At 40.4% G+C, this 10,763-nt stretch overlaps 1 non-coding gene across 1 annotated transcript; it reads right to left on the bottom strand.

Moving 5' to 3' along the window:
- Positions 1 to 6,943: 6,943 nt before the first annotated feature.
- Positions 6,944 to 7,050, bottom strand: LOC112208720 (U6 spliceosomal RNA). The gene has a single exon (XR_002943297.1). It is a non-coding gene; the product is annotated as a U6 spliceosomal RNA (small nuclear RNA).
- Between the last annotated feature and the right edge of the window lie 3,713 nt (positions 7,051 to 10,763).

Here is a 10,763-nt window from a genome sequence, read left to right as displayed (position 1 = left end):
TTACGGGCGCCCGCCACCATAGCTTGGCTAATTTTTGTATTTTTAGTAGAGTCAGGGTTTCGCCATGTTGGCCAGGCTGGTCTCGAACTCCTGACCTCAAGTGATCTGCCCACCTCGGCCTCCCAAAGTGTTGGGATTGTAGGCATGAGCCACTGTGCCTGGCCAGTTTCTCTCATCTTCAATTTCTTTATCTGTAAAATGGTAATAAAAAGGGTACCCATTTCATATGGGTCTTCTGAATTCAAATGAGATGATCTTAGCATAGCACTTAGTATGCAGGAAATAGTCAATATATTTTAGGTATTATTTTTAATAATCAGCTTGCCCAGGAAACATTGGCAAAGTGTTATAATTTCCTAGAGTCAACTGTCTCATAAGTTTTATGTAATACAGGCTCTATCACTTTTTTAAAATTTTCAAATCAGTTTGAAATTTTCTGTTTTTCTTGCCTCCTCTCTTGCTTTTACAACCTGGAAAAGGTCTTGTGAAATGATAAAGCTTGTTTTTTTTGTTGTTGTTGTTGTTTTCAGATTGTCCCAGTGCTTCACATGTTTTTGGCTCCATGTTCAATCCATTTGCTGAACACCGTGAAAGTATCCAGTATGTCTTTCCACCGTACCCTAGAGTTGGCATCTTGTTTACCAGAGGAGAGCGGTGAGTGTTTTCATATTTTTTGTTTGTTCAAGAGGAATTAATATATTTTGAAAATATATTTTAAAATGCAACATAATTAGAGCCTTTATTTATAACCACCACTGTCTGTTAGTGATTAATATGTTAATTTGGATATTTTAAAGACAGATTTTTAAAAGAATAGAATAAGACTCATTTAAATAATGCAGAAATGCTAAATAAACTATTTTTTTGAGCAACTGAGTTTATTTTATTGCCCTGCTCCTGACACAGATATCAATCTGTTTTAAACACATCAGTTCTAGAAGTATATTTAGAAGTACAGGGGGAAATGAGCACATAAGAATCAGTCAGTATTCAGAGATTAATCCACTCCTTTTGTATAACCATTTTTGGTTTTTTTTTGTTTGTTTTTATGTTAGTAAAATGTACTTTTTCTAAGTTTTTCCTTCACTGTAAAATATATCTACCAGTTGGTTAAAGCAGGATGCAAATGTGGTGGGAATTCTGACTTAGCAGGGTTTGGCAAACTTTTTCTGTAAATAAAATAAACTTTTTAATGCAAGCCTATCACGGATATTAATCAGATTCACGGAGAAACTGAGAAGCCGCATAATTTCTTCATAGCCCTTTAATAGTCTTCTTTGAAGAAATAAGGGTGTTATGATATACAATAGACTAGAAGATCATAATTAAATAATTATGCAGAAGTAAAGCAAGATTATATAAGTATACATAGAGACTCAGAATGCTTAAAATGTTTAAGTTCAAAGTTGTGTACTATTTTTGTCCTGGCAGAAAGACCTCCATTTTATCTTTCTTTTTCTTTTTCCTTCCTTCTTTTTTGTTTTTGTTTTTGTTTTTGTTTTTGTTTTGACAGAATCTCGCTCTGTCACCCAGGCTGGAGTGCACTGGTGCAATCTTGGCTCATTGCAACCTCCACCTCCCAGGTTCAAGCTATTCTCCTGCCTCAGCCTCCCAAGTAACTGGGATTATAGTCACACGCCACCACACCCAGCTAATTTTTGTATTTTTAGTAGAGATGGAGTTTCACCATGTTGGCCAGGCTGGTCTCCAACTTCTGACCTCAAGTGATCCTCCTGCTTTGGCCCGCCAAAGTGTTGGGATTATAGGCCAGCGAGAGCCACTGTGCCTGGCCAAGACCTCGGTTTTAAATACAGTCTTTACAATATCCTTTTGAAGTTGTAAGAAGTCATGGTGCTGAATGGTTCATTGTTCAACAGTTCACTTATTTCTGAACACACTGAGAAGAAAACATCCTTCAGTTATTTTATCTCCTTCTGTCTATATATTTTACATCCCAATATTAGAGACACATAAACCAGTCCATTTTCCATTTCAAAAATGCTTTGACCTCCATCTAGCTTTCCCACTGGAGGGCAGTAGAGAACCATCCAGGCCATCCTTGATTTGAACTAACTGGCGAATATGACAAGTCAGACTTCAAAATACTTAACACTTAATCCCTACTGATGAAAAGTCATAACCAAAGTATCTTTTCAGGAAACCTATTTTCTCCCATAGAAGTTCTATAATTGATCATGAAAATACATTAAAAGAAATAAAGCAAAATGTGTTTGTAAAGTACTAAGTGGGCAAAATAAAAACAATATAAAAACCATGTCACAAATGTGCTTTGTGTGTGTGTGTGGTAGGATTTTTGTTAGGAGCTGAACTGGCTGAGGCTTCTTAACAATACTAGTCTAAAAACGTGCGCTGGATGTAAATTTTAATCCACAAACTGATGTGTCAAATTGGATGTCGCATTATTAAAAATAAAAATAATTTCGAGCTCTTGGCCAGCTAAAATGATAGAAAACGTAACTTCAGTTACTGTTAAGATTCTTCTGACACTCTAATATACCATAAAGTCACTCATGTATCCCAGGGGTTATATGCCTGGAAGCACCAACAATCCTCAGGCCATAGTGGTTAGGGCTGAGATGCCTTAGGGTGTCAGAAATATGGTCCTGTGGAAGTGGGCGAGCCACTGGTCTTTTCTGCCGTTGAGACTGGGATTTTTTGTTAGGACCGGGAATCCCAGTGCCTAGGGCTGCACTTCCTGAAGAGCTCCAGCCATCACGACCAGGTTCTGTCACCAACCTAGATGTTTTCAGCAGTGGTCACAGGTCTGCCCTCTTTGCAGAGCCTCTCCTGCTTTCGCTCACTCCTCCTCTTGCCTCCAAAGAGAATTGGCTTGTCCTCGCCATGCCCCTCCCCACTTAGATGTATAGTTTAAAACTTTTCAGTGAGCTTGAGCTTTCACTAAGGGCAAGACCAGAGATGATCTTTAAGCAGTTTCTGCTTTATGCCCAGGAATATAAACCACTCTTGAGACCAGCAAGCACTGTGGGCTGGCAACCCTCAGCAGATGGTGGAAATGGAAGAAAAATTACACCAAAAACAAAATATACTCTAATGTCTGAACAAATCATCTTGCCCCAGAAGCTGGAACTGAAGACAATTCTTTTCCTAGTAATCTCCCTATAGAAAGCACAGGCATTCTTTATGTCTCTAAGCACCTTCAAACTGCATTCAAAATTAGGGTTGTGAATCTGGAAATCTTTCTTTGCTAATTTGTTGTACATGAATGCCTGCAGAAGCCTTTGAATGGTAAATACTGTGGGAGGGGCAGTTGCCATGGTGACTGTCCAATGGACCCTTTTTCTTACATTTCGATTAAATCTTCATTGCTGAACTGCTATGAATGAGAAGGTAACAACTCAGTAACATCTGGAAGACAGGAGAAGATGTGAGAGATGCTGTTCCAAATGTAGCTACATTCTAAATGCCCTGAGTTGTACTACGTTTGCCTTGAACCATCTCTTCATGGGTTCCCCTGCCCACTATGTCCTTTCCCACTATGGGAAAATCTGTTTGGAACACACATGACAGTGAGCCAATTTCCCTAATAATACAAGAAGTGTTTACAAGTTAATATGAAAAATACCAAAAGCACAATAGGAAAAAATGGGCAAAAGATATGTACAGGCATCTCATAGTAAAAGAAAATAAGTGGTTTTAAATTGCATAAAAATATATTTAACTTCATTTATAATCAAGAAAATACATATTTATATAGATATAATTTTTTTACCTATTACATTGGAAAAGGTTTAAAAGTTTAATAAGGTACTGTGTTCAGAGGATGTGGAAAAACCATCTTTTTTTACACTTAGATTGGGAGGGTAAATTGGTATAACCTCTTCACAGAGTGACTTAGCTCTTTTTCTAGAAATTTGCCTACCGGTATATTCACAGTTGACTTAAAAACACAGGTAAAGGGATATTTATTAAAGCATTATTGAAGTAAATGACCATGACAGATTAAATGAATTGTTGATACATCCATAAAGATGCATCCAGACAGTTACTGATACTGCCATGCATAGGCAGTTACTAATGGCTTGAATATGACTTGTCCCCTATAAAACTCATGTTGCAATTTGATTCCCAATGTAATGATGTTGAAAAGTCGTGGGAACTTTATGAAGTGTTTGGGTCATGAGGGCTTTGCCTTCATGAAGACATTAATGCTGCTCTCATGGGACTGGGTTAGTTCTCGATGGGGAGTTCTTGCTCCAACGGGACTGGATTAGTTACCATGAGAGCAGATTGTTATAACACAAGGCCACCCCTCATGTTTTGTCTTTTTTGCACACTCTTGCTCTCTTGCCATGTGATGCCATTTGCCAAGTTATGATGCAGTACAAAGCTCTTGCCAGAAGCTGTCATCATGCCCTTGGACTTCTCAGTCTCCAGAACTGTGAGCCAAATAAACTTCCTTTCTTTATAAATTACCCAGTCCCAGGCATTCTGTTATAACAACAGAAAACAGGACAAGACAGCAGTTAAAGAATGGTATGGCATGAGTGTTTATTGTCTCAGTTTGACCTGAAATAGAAACATAATTAATATAAAATCTCAAATAGGTTTAAGACGGATCCTATGTGCCAATTGACAAATGAAATATCCCTGAGAACTAGTTATAAGCATCTAGCAGGTTTAAGGATATTAACAGTGTCAGAACATGGGAAGAGGGGTTAAACTATTTCTTCAGAAAAAATCTGTGCTATGAACTCTATCCCTTCTCCCCCAAGGGGATGTATGCTGTGATCCGAAATATAATGAGGTAGATCTTCAGTGAGAGCATCTGAGAGCTTGGTAAGTGACCAGATGGGTGGTCTGGGGTGTAACCCTCCAAAATCTAGAGGGCTAGAGATGGGCCAACTAGTTGTTTTGGTGGTAGAGCCACAAGAGTGCTAGTTGACAGACTGTACTCCCACAGTTTTTTATTTGGGAGGGGGTAAGGGTTTGATGAGGGTTTTCTGTAGACTAGATGGATGTGTGGGAGATGGGAGAAAAATCCAGGCTGAACTGAATTAAGTCCCACTCAAGAGGACCACCTGGGAGGTGAGAAAGAAGTCTTCAACTATGAAAAATGTGTGGGTGCATCACCATGACCCAGGGCTGAGAGGGATGCAGCTAGTCCAAGGAGCAGAATATGTCACCTCTTCAGGAGACTTGAAGCTGGGTCACAGAGCTGGGGCTCCCAGAAGTGCCCAAGAAAGCTCTAGAAGGTAAAATGCCAGCTTCAATCATCTGCTAGTTCCAGAGAAGCCACCAGCTAAGGAAGAACTCTCCTACCTCCTTACTTCTCAAATCCTTGCTTCAACCTTGGTAGTATCTGAAATAGCAGCTGTGAATGTGGGGTAAACAGCCTCCCCAGTCGGGTTTGTGAGATGTTTTAAGGGATAGGGGCAGTGATAGTTTTAAGGGGCTAAACTTTCAGAAGCCGAGTGTTTATTCCTAAAGTTCATTTGCTTGAGAAATTTGCCCACGGCTGAGTGCCAATGCTGGTCCTTCTTTTCTTACCTACACTTTCGAGCTGAGCTTCCAATTTACAAAAGAAAGTCATGTGTTCTGAATCTCACTATCATGCACTGACCCCTGGGCAACAAGCAGGGATTTTTGAAAAACTGGTGTCAACCTTGAGTAAGTGAATGACCCCCAAAACCCAGTAACAATCCTTTTGCAAATCTCGTGGTTTAATAAAACTGAAGGAGGATCTATCCTGCCAGATGAGGCCCTTTATGGTTGCCACTGGCTTTGCAAGCATGACTTAAGTAAGGAATAGTCTTTATTGAGTAAAGGAAAACCCCCCATGCCAAGGTAAACAAGACAGGGATGTTCAATGTCCCTCATTCTACCCATCTTTCCATGTGAGTTGTTTCTAGGGCCAGGGCTTCTGCTGGACATTTTTTTTTTCTAGTAGAGTGACCCATTCCTGGAAGTGGCCTCCATGGGAGGAAGTGGCATCAGGCAGTCTTGATTTGGAGGGCCAGCTGTTTTCAGAAGTTGTCTAGGAAAGTTAGCTCTCCTACCCCTGAGGGCTTTAGGGACATCTAGAGCGACAGACTCTCTCTGACCTAACACTAATAAGGCTCTTCTAAGCCCTGAAGACCCAGACCATGGGCTCTGTCCTTGGCTTGCTTATTCTGCTTTCAGAAAGAATCCTGCTGAGTTAGTGTCACTAGAATCCCCCACCCTTGGTATCTGACCACCCTTGATATCTGATGAAATTCCTCAACCCCTCTCCCTCAGTATCTTCTTATCCTGGCTGCCTTCAGCTAGAAGCTGAGTCAGTTTAGAATCCCTCTTATTGCTGATGTTCCCTTTTAGTAATTTCCATCCACTGACCTCACCCTGCACCTTGGCCATAATTTCCCACTTGTCCTTGTATTCAGAAGGGAGCCCATTCTAAACTGAGGTCTCTCTTTCCCTATTGCAATAGCTCCTGAATAAAATTTGTCTTCACTGCTTTAACTTCTGTCTGGCCCTGGTTTTCCTTGACAGAGGTCTGCAGGATGTTAAAGGCCCTTTACCCGGGAGAAAATCACTGGTATCATGGGAAGTTGGACTTAAAGGTTTTCATCATGATGGGAGAAGGGAGAACTCCCACGACCCGGCGAGGTTGTAGTTCAGATAATTCGTGGTGAGCAAATGAGTTGTTTAGAAGACATTTCTAAATTATATCCCAGGTAGAGAACAGTGAACACATCTTAAGTATAGAGCTTAATGAATTTTCAGAAAGTGAACCTTCACACATAAAAAAGAACACAGGATTATTTTAAAGATAAGTATCTGCCTTGTATAATGACTTGTCAGCTGAGAAATCATTGCAGACAATCTCTAATGACAGATCAGTATGTGATATTTAAGGTTGAAAGGATTTTCTTCTATGTTTTTTTAAAGTTTTATTTTATTTTTAATTGACACATAATGTAATAAAAATATGGAACACTTCATGAATTTGCGTGTTATTCTTGTGCAGGGGTCATGTTAATCTTCTCTGTATCATTCTAATTTTAGTATATGTGCTGCTGAAGCAAGTACTCTTTTAAGTATTTTTGTCAACAAAAATACTGCTTTAGTTATAAAAATACTTAGTGCATTAGGTATAAAAGAAAGAAATAATAGCAATAGAACTGTCAGAAGCGTTTGAACCAGAGAAACTTCATCTTGAATTGGGGAGGAGTAAAATAAGGCTGAGACCTACTAGGCTGCACTCCCAGGAGGTTAAGCATTCTTAGTCACAGGATGAGTTAGGAGGTTGGCACAACATACAGGTCATGAAGACCTTGCTGATAAAACAGGCTGTGGTAAAGAAGCCAGCCAAAACCCACCAAAACTAAGGAGGCGATGAAAGTGACCTCTGGTTGTCCTCACTGCTCCTTACACACTAATTATAATGCATTAACATGCTAGAAGACACTCCCACCAGTGCCATGACAGTTTACAAATGCCATGGCAATGCCAGGAAGTTACCCTATATGGTCTAAAACAGGGAGGAACCCTTAGTTCCAGGAATTTCCCATCCCTTTCCAGGAAAATTCATGAATAATCCACCGCTTGTTTAGCATATAATCAAGAAGTAACAATAACTATAACCAGCTGCGCATCCTGTGCTGTTCCTCTGTCTAGGGAGTAGCCATTCTTTTATTCCTTTACTTTCTTAATAAACTTGCTTTCACTTCCCTCTACGGGCTTGCTCCAAACCCTTTCTTGTGTGAGATAGAAGAACCCTCTCTGAGGGCAATTTGGCATGCTGAGTACTTTGAACTAAAGGAGACTGGAAGGTCTCAGGAGCAGCCTCAGAACCAAGGTCTCTCTGACCTCCTGCTCTCCTGTCTCCCACCCCTCCTCTCTTGAAGTAAGTCAGGAACAAGAATTGCTCTTCCCCAGGGGTTAAGGGGGGCTCTTAGAAGCTAGAACTCCCTTTATCCAAAGCAAGCTGTTACTCCAAACTTCCTCCAACCTTTCTGTCTAAGAGCTCGTGCAGAGGCCAGGGGGTTTCACTTGGCGCTTTGAGGGTTTGCTGAAAAACCAACTTGGAAAAGGCAGATTAACTGGAGAAAAGGCATACAAATTTATGTAATGTGTATATACAGGAGCCTTCAGAAGGAAGACCCAAAGATACAGGGGAAATTGTCCATTTTCATGCTTAGGTTCAAAAAAGTATGGACAGCCCTGTAGAAATGTGATTGGACAGAAAGGGTATGATCTAATGCTAATAGACTGGGGATATCCAGCAAGGCCTGTCTGTCTAAACTCTTCTGGCCCTCTCTGAGCATGCATTCCTTCCTTCTGGGTATGGGGCAGGACCCTTTCTGAAATGGGAGTCTTATGACTTACAGTCAAACAAGGAAGATCAGATAACTTTTTTTATGACCAGTTTTATACAGAAAGGTAGAGGAAAAGTTAGAGTATTATGTTGTGGTTTTATGGCTGGCTTTGGGGTAAAGGGGTTCTGGTTTCTGTGACCTTCCTTGGGGAACAGGGATTCTAGTTTGTATGGCTAGTCTCAGGGGAGAAACTTTTTCTCTTAAGGCTGCTTCTGAGGCCTTCATTTTGGGATATTGTTTTCTGAGCCCCAACACTGGCCATAAAGATGTTCTCTGATCTGCCCTTGCCTGATAGTAGGTCATAAGACCTAACCTCATTCCAAAGGGTCCTGCCCCATACCCAGGAGGAATAAATGCTACAACAGAGAAGCCAAGAAGATTCTGAACAGACAGGCCTTCTTGGGCTTCCCCAGTCTATCTGCTACTATTAGGTCATACCCTTTTGTCTAATCACATTTCTACATGGCTATCCATTCTTCATCGAACCTAAACATAAAAACAAACTATTTTCCCTGAGTCCCTGGGTCTTCATTTCTGAAGCATGTAAAACTTTGACTAAATGAATCTGTTATGTTCTTCTCTTGTTAACCTGTCTTTTGTTATAGGAGTATCTGCAGTGACACTTGTGATGGGGAGGACAGGTATCACACCTTTTGGTCCCTACAGTTTATATACATAGTCACTACTCCTCCATGGAGACAGAAAAAACTGGTGATTGGGAAGGGGGACTGAAAGGACTGAAAGTTGGGGATCTTGGCCAGGCACAGTGGCTAATGCCTGTAATCCTAGCACTTTGGGAGGCCAAGGCGGGCAGATCACCTGAGGTCAGGAGTTTGAGACCAGCCTGGCCAACATGGTAAAACCCTGCCTCTACTAAAAATACAAAAATTAGCCAGGCGTGGTAGCAGGTGCCTGTAGTCCCAGCTACTTGAGAGGCTGAGGCAGGAGAATCGCTTGAACCCGGGAGGCAGAGGTTGCAGTGAGCCGAGATCATGCCACTGCACTCCAGCCTGGGTGACAGAGCAAGACTGTGTCTCAAAAAAAAAAAGAAAGTTGGGGATCTGAGGTGAAAGGCAAGTCTATTTTTCATCATCTACCTTTATATTCTGCTTGATTTTTTCTTTGCTTTTGCCATAAGCATATATTATTTTTAAAGAGAAAAGGGTATTTTTTATAAACCTACTTTGACAAATAATAAAGCAATAAAAGATATAAAGGAAGCATTGCAGAAAATACAAGTAGAAATGAATAGAAATATAAAAGTCATGGGAGGAGAACCCTCAAAAAAACCCTTTCAGGTTTTGACAATTGAGCAGACAAAAAATAAGTAAGGGTATGAATAGCAGTTCTCAATATAGGCTGTATATGAAGAACAATTTAGAAGTTTCTTTTTAAATGCTTTTTTATTATGGAAACTTCAAACATATGCAAAAGTAATAGACTAACCAAATGAGCCCACATGGTCCACCACCTAGCATCAACCATTATCAATTCATGACCAGCTGTGTCCCCATCCAGTTTCCCCCTTTCCAGATTATATTGAAGCAAATCGCAGAAATCATATTGCTTGATCTATAAACATTTCTTCCAGTCAGTATCTCTAAAATGTAAGGACTCCTTTTAAAAAGCATAACCACAATACCCTTATCACTTTTTAAAAATTAAAAATTTGTAAGCGTAGTATCATTATCACACTTAAAAAATAACAATAATTCCTTAACTTCATCGAAAATTTAGTGTTAAAGTTTCCAATTGTTGCACAAATGCCATTATTAAAAAGCTGTGTTTATTTTATTTTATTTTATTTTATTTGAGACAGGGTCTTGCTCTGTCACCCAGGCTGGAGTGCAATGGCATGATCAGGGGTCACTGCAACCTCTGCATCCTGGGCTCAAAATCTTCTTGCCTCAGCCTCCCAAGTAGCTGGGACTACAGGCATGCACCACCGTGCCTGGCTTATTGTATTTTTCTTGTAGGGACAGGGTTTTGCCATGTTGCCCAAGCTGGTCTTGAACTCCTGGACTCAAGCAATCCACCAGCCTCAGTTTCCCAAAGTGCTGGGATTACAGGTGTGAGACACTGCCCCTGGCAAGAAAAACTGTGTTTAACTCAGGATCTGAGTAAGGTCTACACATTTTGATTGGTTGATGTGTCTCACAAGTCTCTTATTGTAATCTATACTTTACCTAGGAAGTGTCAACTGAAGAAAGATAAGGTTCATAAATGTGGGAAGGAAAGCTTTATGTCTCATAAAGGGTTGCAGCCTGCGGGATGGCCATTCTGACAGGCTGGGAAGCACAGCCTCCAGTAAGAAGCCAGAAACAGACACTTCAAGGGAGGGGCAAAGGGAGCAGAAATTTATGTGTAGCACAGTGGCCAAATATACATATTTATTAAGCTATAGGAAGAGTCATGAATATTTAT

Source organism: Pan troglodytes, chromosome 2 (genome assembly GCF_028858775.2).
Source record: "Pan troglodytes isolate AG18354 chromosome 2, NHGRI_mPanTro3-v2.0_pri, whole genome shotgun sequence".
Taxonomy (NCBI): Eukaryota; Metazoa; Chordata; class Mammalia; order Primates; family Hominidae; genus Pan; species Pan troglodytes.
Note: the sequence above shows the minus strand (reverse complement) of the source record. Positions and strands in the feature narration are given on the sequence as shown.